Source organism: Rhagoletis zephyria, unplaced genomic scaffold (assembly GCF_001687245.7).
Source record: "Rhagoletis zephyria isolate East Lansing unplaced genomic scaffold, Rhagoletis_zephyria_1.1 Rzeph_scaffold_01130, whole genome shotgun sequence".
Taxonomy (NCBI): Eukaryota; Metazoa; Arthropoda; class Insecta; order Diptera; family Tephritidae; genus Rhagoletis; species Rhagoletis zephyria.
In genome coordinates this window covers 46,689-53,866 of record NW_016158214.1, presented here as the reverse complement: position 1 = coordinate 53,866, position 7,178 = coordinate 46,689, and the positions used below count along the sequence as shown (strand labels likewise).

The following is a 7,178-nucleotide window of genomic DNA, read 5'->3' as shown; positions in this document are numbered from 1 at the left end:
GAAAAGTAATTTTCTGTAGATGAGGAGAGTTTTTATAGTTTCGAAATTGGTTGAAAATCGTCGCTAAAAAGTTCCCATATTTGTTAACGATTGTTTTTGCAACCTGTTCAATTCAAGCGTTTCGCATTTTGTTTTACTTCGTATTTGAAATTAAACTTTGTAATAAAGATAAATATGAAGATGAAGAAACAAGTGATAACTTTGAAGACAAAAAAAAAGACAAAAGTGAAGATAAAGACGAAAATTGAGATAAAGGCGAAAATGGAGACAATGAGAAATACATAAGAATTAGGTTAAAAGATAGGAATCGAAATAAAATCAGCCATAAAGGTTACTGAAATTTATCGAATCATCGAAGTTTATAATTATCGAAATTTATACATGCTTATTAAGTTATCGCAACGTATCGAATTATTCGAACTGATCAATGTTTACTGAGTTGTCGAAATTAATAGACACAGAAACTTAGTTGTCCAAATTTACGGATAGTTATCGAGCTATAAAAACGTGTGGGATTAACGAAATTTGTCAAGTTAAAGAAATGTATCAAGTTATCGATATTTATTGAATTATCATTATTTATAGACTTAACGAAATATATCGAGGTGTCGTAATGCATGGAGTTCTTTCAACTTACAGAGTTATCGATAATTATTGATCTACTGAAATTGGTTGGTTCAACGAAGCGAAGTTTATGGAATTTTCAAAATATATCGATTTATCGAAATTTCAAGGTTATATAAGCTTATCGATTTATCACTGCTTGTCGAATTTAATCGTCCTAGCAGTATGTAACGGGTTATCAAAATGTTTAGATAGTTTTCGAAAAATGTGGAGATGTCAAAAGTAAAAATTTATAAAGGTATCCAAAGTTTTTACATTTTTGAGTTATCGAAATTTATCGAGCCATCGAATTTCACAGTTATCGAAATTAGTCGAGTTAACGAATTTTGTTGAGTTATCGAATTTTAGTGTTCTTGAAATTCATCGAACTATCGATATGTATCAAATCATTGAAATTTATCGATAAACTTGAATGTATCGGGTCAATTCCAAGTCCTGCCGAAGTCCTCCAATGAACTTCTCAGATAAGAAAGAAAATTAGTTACATGTTAGCAGAAGATTTTCCGGCTAGTTAATTTGTACCGTATAAGTATCGCTACGTGTTAAGTTAGAAAACCTATCCAAGGCTTCTAAAACTAGAAAAACTGTCGAATTTCGACAGTAACTGGCACTCTAGTATATATTAATGCGTTGTAATGTACTATTCACAAGTTGAAAATAATTGAAAATAATCAAAAAATTATATTAATCATGCAATTAAAATAAATCAAAAATAATCATATTAATCATGTAATAAAAAAAGTTCAAAAATAATTGAAAATAATCGAAAATAATAAAACAAGCACGTAATTAAAATTAATTATCTAATTTCCTTCATTGAAAGTAATTAGTTATTAATAATTAAAAAGGTGCAAATAATAGTATTTAATCATTAAATGGTTACCCAAAAAAAACATGCTTTAATTAATAATCCCTATGGTTATTAATCATTATTTAACAGGTCTGCCTAGAAATAATGTTAGATTTTTCCAGCGAAAGAGAAGGCTCGGTTGTAGAACCTGGAGACATTAAAAAATGTGAAATTAAAGCTCAATTGAAGGCCTATCTTAAAGAAAAACGAGCTCATCTCGGTGAAGATCCTCTCGATTGGTGGAAAACTTAACTAAAATACGACAATTTGTAAATTTTTATTGTGGCGTTTTCATATTTATTTCAATAGTGTTATTGAGCTTTGTACCACGATTTCTTTGTTAGGAAAAATGCCAAATCAACAATGCTTATTGCAGCTATTTCGGAGATTACCACATCTCCTCATCCTAACAACCAAATCGTGGTACAAAGTTCAATAACACTATTGAAATAAATACGATAAATTGACAGATCTGGGCCGAAAATATTTGAGCGCTCCACCCGCCAGCGTTCCAAGTGAGCAATTGTTCAGTGCATCCGGCCTTACATACGAGCCTCTAAGAAATCGCCTCATGGGAGAAAAGGCAGCAACATTACTTGTTTTTTGTTTAATATAATATGCCTACGGTGACCAGATTTCTGTAGCTAAAAATAGGGACATTTCTAAAGCATCGAATCCGAACCTAAAATATTGTTTTTAGAATATAAAGACATAGTATCTTTTAAAACAGTTTTATTCAAAATAAAACAAAGAGAATTAACTTGAAATATTATCGCAAAAATGTATACACACAATAAATATGTGCGAAAGGATATTTTTACAAGTTTTGGCTACTTTCTATCTAAGTTACTATCTATCTAAAAAAAGTAAATAAAAATTTCAAACTTTGCAAAACAGTTATAAAAATTCGACGAATTTTAACAAATGTTGATAAAAATTTTAAGTATTTTAATCAGATTTTCAAGAATTTTTTTGAGTATGCAATTTTGTAGCCCATTGAATTTTTGTAAAAAAAAATTTAAGTTTTTTCGCGCATATTCCTCTATACAAAATATATCCAATCCCGTATTCCTCGGACTAAAACTAGTAGAACTGTCAAAAAATAAAAATTCGCTCAGAGCGAGAGAGTAGCATTAAAAATTACGGGATCGCTTTTTAGTAAAAAATGGTATCTGCTGTCAATTTCAATATAATCTCCAAATTTCGGTTGTAAATTTTTGCTTATTTTGTATGTAAACACACTCACACATGTAAATAACCAAAAATACTTTCAAATTCATGACAATCCACATAAACAAGTAATTAAATACTTTTCAACATGAATTAACAGAATGCACTTTTTTTTGCTTACAATTTGGTGGTCAAACACACTGATCGTTTGACACATTTACCAGAATTTACCAGCAAAAAATCTTCGGACTAAAACTGATAACTTCTGACTGAGAGAGGACCTTATTTACTCTCTTTTTTGTCCTCGCAATAGTCAGAGAAACGAGTACTGGATCAATTTCCAGTAAAATGTGACTAATTCTGACTAGTCCGGACTCGTACGGGATTCAACCATTTTTTGTATAACTTAAAACTTTCACTTTGTAATCGCTTAACACTTTCACTTCTAGTAATCAGGTTATTCTCATATTTACTCAATACTTAAAAGAGATTTTAGTTTATCAAAGTTCGGTCTTTTAAGAGGTTTAGTAAAAATGTTCGCTAGCTGCTCATTTGTTGGTACATATTTCAAAGTAAAGCCACCGCCCTCGTATACCTCTCGGATGAAGTGTACTTTCACCTCAATATGCTTGGTTCGCTTGTGGTACTGAGGGTTTTTAACCAGATTAATAGCACTCTGATTGTCCAGACATAAATTCGACGTTGTGGAGAAGTCGCATAACTCACTCAATAGACGTCGTACCCAAATGAGCTCCTTTATACTTTCGCATACTGCCATATACTCCGCCTCGGTCGTTGAAAGCGCTACTGTTGGCTGAATTTTCGAAGACCATGATAACGGTCCACCGCAGAATTATGACATAACCTCCAGTTGAACGTCTAGTGCAAACATCTCCAGCAAAGTCGGAGTGACTGTGACTGCAGAATAGTTCGGTCGTGTTTTCTATCGCTCTGTGTTTATTTTCATTTATCTCGCAATAATGTCTTTATGTACTAATTTTACGGCCCATTGTGGGCTGAAAGATAAAATCTTAAACGCGATTTCGGATTTGGAAAAATTAAAAAGCATTTTTATCGCATTAATTGAACCAGAAAATGATAATTCTATTTCGCCGGCTCCTGCTACTAGTGGAAACAAAAGAGCGCGCTTTCACTGCGCCATCTAATGATGCTGTTGCTGACTCTAATACCGTGGCAGTACGAAAAAGTTCTGAAATGCATTGTGTTTCTGATGCGCCGGGTATAAATACTGGTTATACCGCTCTTGATGTAGTTGATACTAATACCGGTTTTTCAACTACTCCTAGTAGGAATACCGGTTTTTCTGCTGCTGTTGCTTTTACTCGCTCGCCAACTACTCCTGGGCATGAATCACGTAACTTTGAAACGATTGTCGTTCAAACGATACTGACAAAACGATGTCGTCAAAACACTGATTAATGCATTTGTTTTGCTGTTACGTGCTACTGCTACTGTTACGTGAAGCAAAACTGGAATTGAGTGGACGATATCGCACAAACGATCCAACAATTTTTGGTTTTCATGAAGCATGACAAACTCAGCACGATATCGTCCAGACGATTGTCGTCATACGTGATTCATGCCCTGGTAATAACATCGGGTTTTCTGCTTCATCTCTTCCGCCTGCTTGTACTTCTCCCTGTTCACCAACTGCTGGCCCCGCTAACGCTGTGCCTACGTATGCCGCTGCTGCGACTTTGGCGAACAATGCTAGGTTGAGCAACGCACAAGCGAAAAACGCAACTAACAATGCGCAAGCAAATAATGCACAGTGGTCCGCTATGGATAAAAAGCGTACTCATAAGAGACATAGGCGGTGTGTATTTGGGTCAAATGAGAACTCGGAGCTGGGAGTTGTGGTTCGCCGCAATGGCTGCATCGTTTTTGCCTACTGTAAGGACTGCTGACATCATTGGCTATGTGGCTAAATATGCAGCTATCGATAAGAAGACAATTGTATGCTATAAACTGGTCAAAAAGGATTCTGATTTGGAAACTATTAAGCACATTAATTTCAAGCTTGGAGTTTCAGAATCTGACTACTCAAAAATTCTGTCATCGGATATTTGGCCCTCCAACGTTGCTGTCCGGCCTTTTGATTTTTTTCAAAAAGATGCCCAGCCGCAGCCCAAGAAGTAAAAAGTCATTCCACCTCTGGTGATCGGAAAATAAGTATCTATCACCAAAATACTTCGGGACTCAGGACAAAATCCGAATCTGTCTACATTCTCAGCTCACAATTGGATTATGGCTGCTTCATTCTGACACAAACCTGGCTGAATACTAACTTTTTCGATGCGGAGTTCTTTAACCCAGCTCTCTTTGACGTTTTTCGCAAAGACAGAGATTTTGCTAAAACTGGTGTTAGTAGGGGTGGTGGTGTACTGATAGCTGCGCGCAGATATCTTCGAGCTTCTTTTTATCCGCTGCTAGATGCCAACTCCCTGTTGGATCAGCTTTGTGTAAAATTACATGGCACCAGTGGTGTGCTGTACATTTGTGTGTCCTACATTCCACCGGGCAGCTGTGATGTCATATACAAGGCACATGTTGACAATATACTGGCACTCCACGAGAAAATTGGAAACAGCCAACTTTGTGTTTTAGGTGACTTTAATTTATGTAATATTTCCTGGAGCTTTATTGATAACAATATTTTCCTCACCCCATCAAATGTTACTACTTTATCTGAATCATATTTAATTGATAATTTATTATGTATTGAATTATTTCAAATCAATGGTTTTTTTAATGAGTTAAACCGAATTTTAGATTTAATATTTATTAGCTCTAATATAAATTTCAAGCTCTCTCATGCGGCCAGTTACATCTCCCCTCCAAATCAGCATCATAGCCCTATGGTTTTGGAGTTTGAATTTTACCAATATTTTGAATTACCGACTGCTAGTCAGACGGTTGCTTTTAACTACTCTTGTTGTAATTTTGCTGAATTGAATAATTTGTTTGATTTGGATTGGTCCCAGCTCTTTGGAAATGTGGATGTAACTGGTTGCTACGATATTTTTAAGTCTAAACTTTGTGATATTTGTGTGGGTCACATCCCAATTCTTAATTCGAAAACCGCTAAGCGTCCATGGTTTACTAAAGAACTCAAACGTATAAGGAATAAGAAGAATAAGTTCTACAAAAGACAAAAGCATTCCAACGATGTTAATTTGCGTGAGCGTTACGTGTTTTATAGAGCTGAATTTAACAGGCTCAATAAATCTTTGTATAGGAATTATATTCGCGGCGTAGAAAGCAATATTAAATCTAATCCCAAGTCCTTCTGGAGTTATATTAAATCAAAGAAAAATTGCTCTAATATACCTGCTTCGGTCCAGCTTAACGGGGTGTCAGCCAACCCCATCTCCGAAGCTGTTAATCTTTTTGCTGATTTTTTTTCTTCCAACTTTATTTCAGGTAATTCTGATAATGATTTTATTCCTGAAGATCTTTTGTCAAATTTAGATACTCCCATTAACTTCGGGAAATTAAAGTTGACAGACGAGGATGTAGCTAATGGCATTAACCAGCTTAAACTATCCACTAACACTGATGTAGACGGCCTCTCGGTTATTTTATTTAAAAGTTGTCCTTCACTAATTGCGCCTTTGAGGCACATTTTTAACATGTCTCTATCTGCCGGAGTTTTCCTCGATGACTGGAAATTGACTTTTATTACGCCAATTCTTAAAAGTGGTAACAAAAATTGTATTGAGAATTATAGGCCGATTTCTAAGCTTACCACTGTCTCAAAACTGTTTGAGTCCATAGTAAAAGATAAAATTTACTTTGCTGTTAAACATTTATTATGTCCCAACCAACATGGGTTCGTGCCGGGCAGATCTACGTTAACCAATTTAGCTGCTTTTACAGAGGACTGTTTGGAAACCTTTCAAAAGGGATTCCAAATTGACGCTATATATACCGATTTCTCTAAGGCTTTTGACAGGGTGCCTCATCGAATATTGATAGCTAAACTTGAAGGCCTGGGCTTTCATTCAGAGTTTCTGAAGTGGATCACATCCTATCTGTATAACAGACGCTGTGTTGTTCGTTTTGATAATGTATCGTCTTATTCTTTTGTCTCCTCCTCTGGTGTTCCCCAGGGTAGTGTCTTAGGTCCGTTATTATTTGTTATCTTTATTAATGATATATCTTCCTGTTTCTCAAAGTGTAAGTTTCTTCTATATGCGGATGACCTGAAGATATACTATGAAATTAAAAATAGAGAAGACTCATTGATTCTCCAGGGTGAGCTTGATAATTTGTACTGTTGGTGTGCGCGTAATCGTTTGTCCCTCAATATTGGTAAATGTCATTATACCTCTTTTGCAAAAGTGATTAGTATTGTTCCAACCTCTTACGGTTTTTGGAATGTCCCGCTAAACTCAATTACTGATTTTAAAGACTTGGGTGTTTACTTTGACACCAAGCTCACCTTCACCACCCACATAAACTTTATTGTTTCTAAATCATTCGCGATGTTGGCCTTTATTCGTCGCAACTG

At 35.2% G+C, this 7,178-nt stretch overlaps 1 protein-coding gene across 1 annotated transcript in view; it reads right to left on the bottom strand.

Annotated features, from left to right (window-relative positions):
• Window positions 1-7,178, bottom strand: part of LOC108362872 (uncharacterized) — an 87,316-nt gene that overhangs the window by 62,204 nt on the left and 17,934 nt on the right. The gene's annotated exons all lie outside the window — the stretch shown is intronic.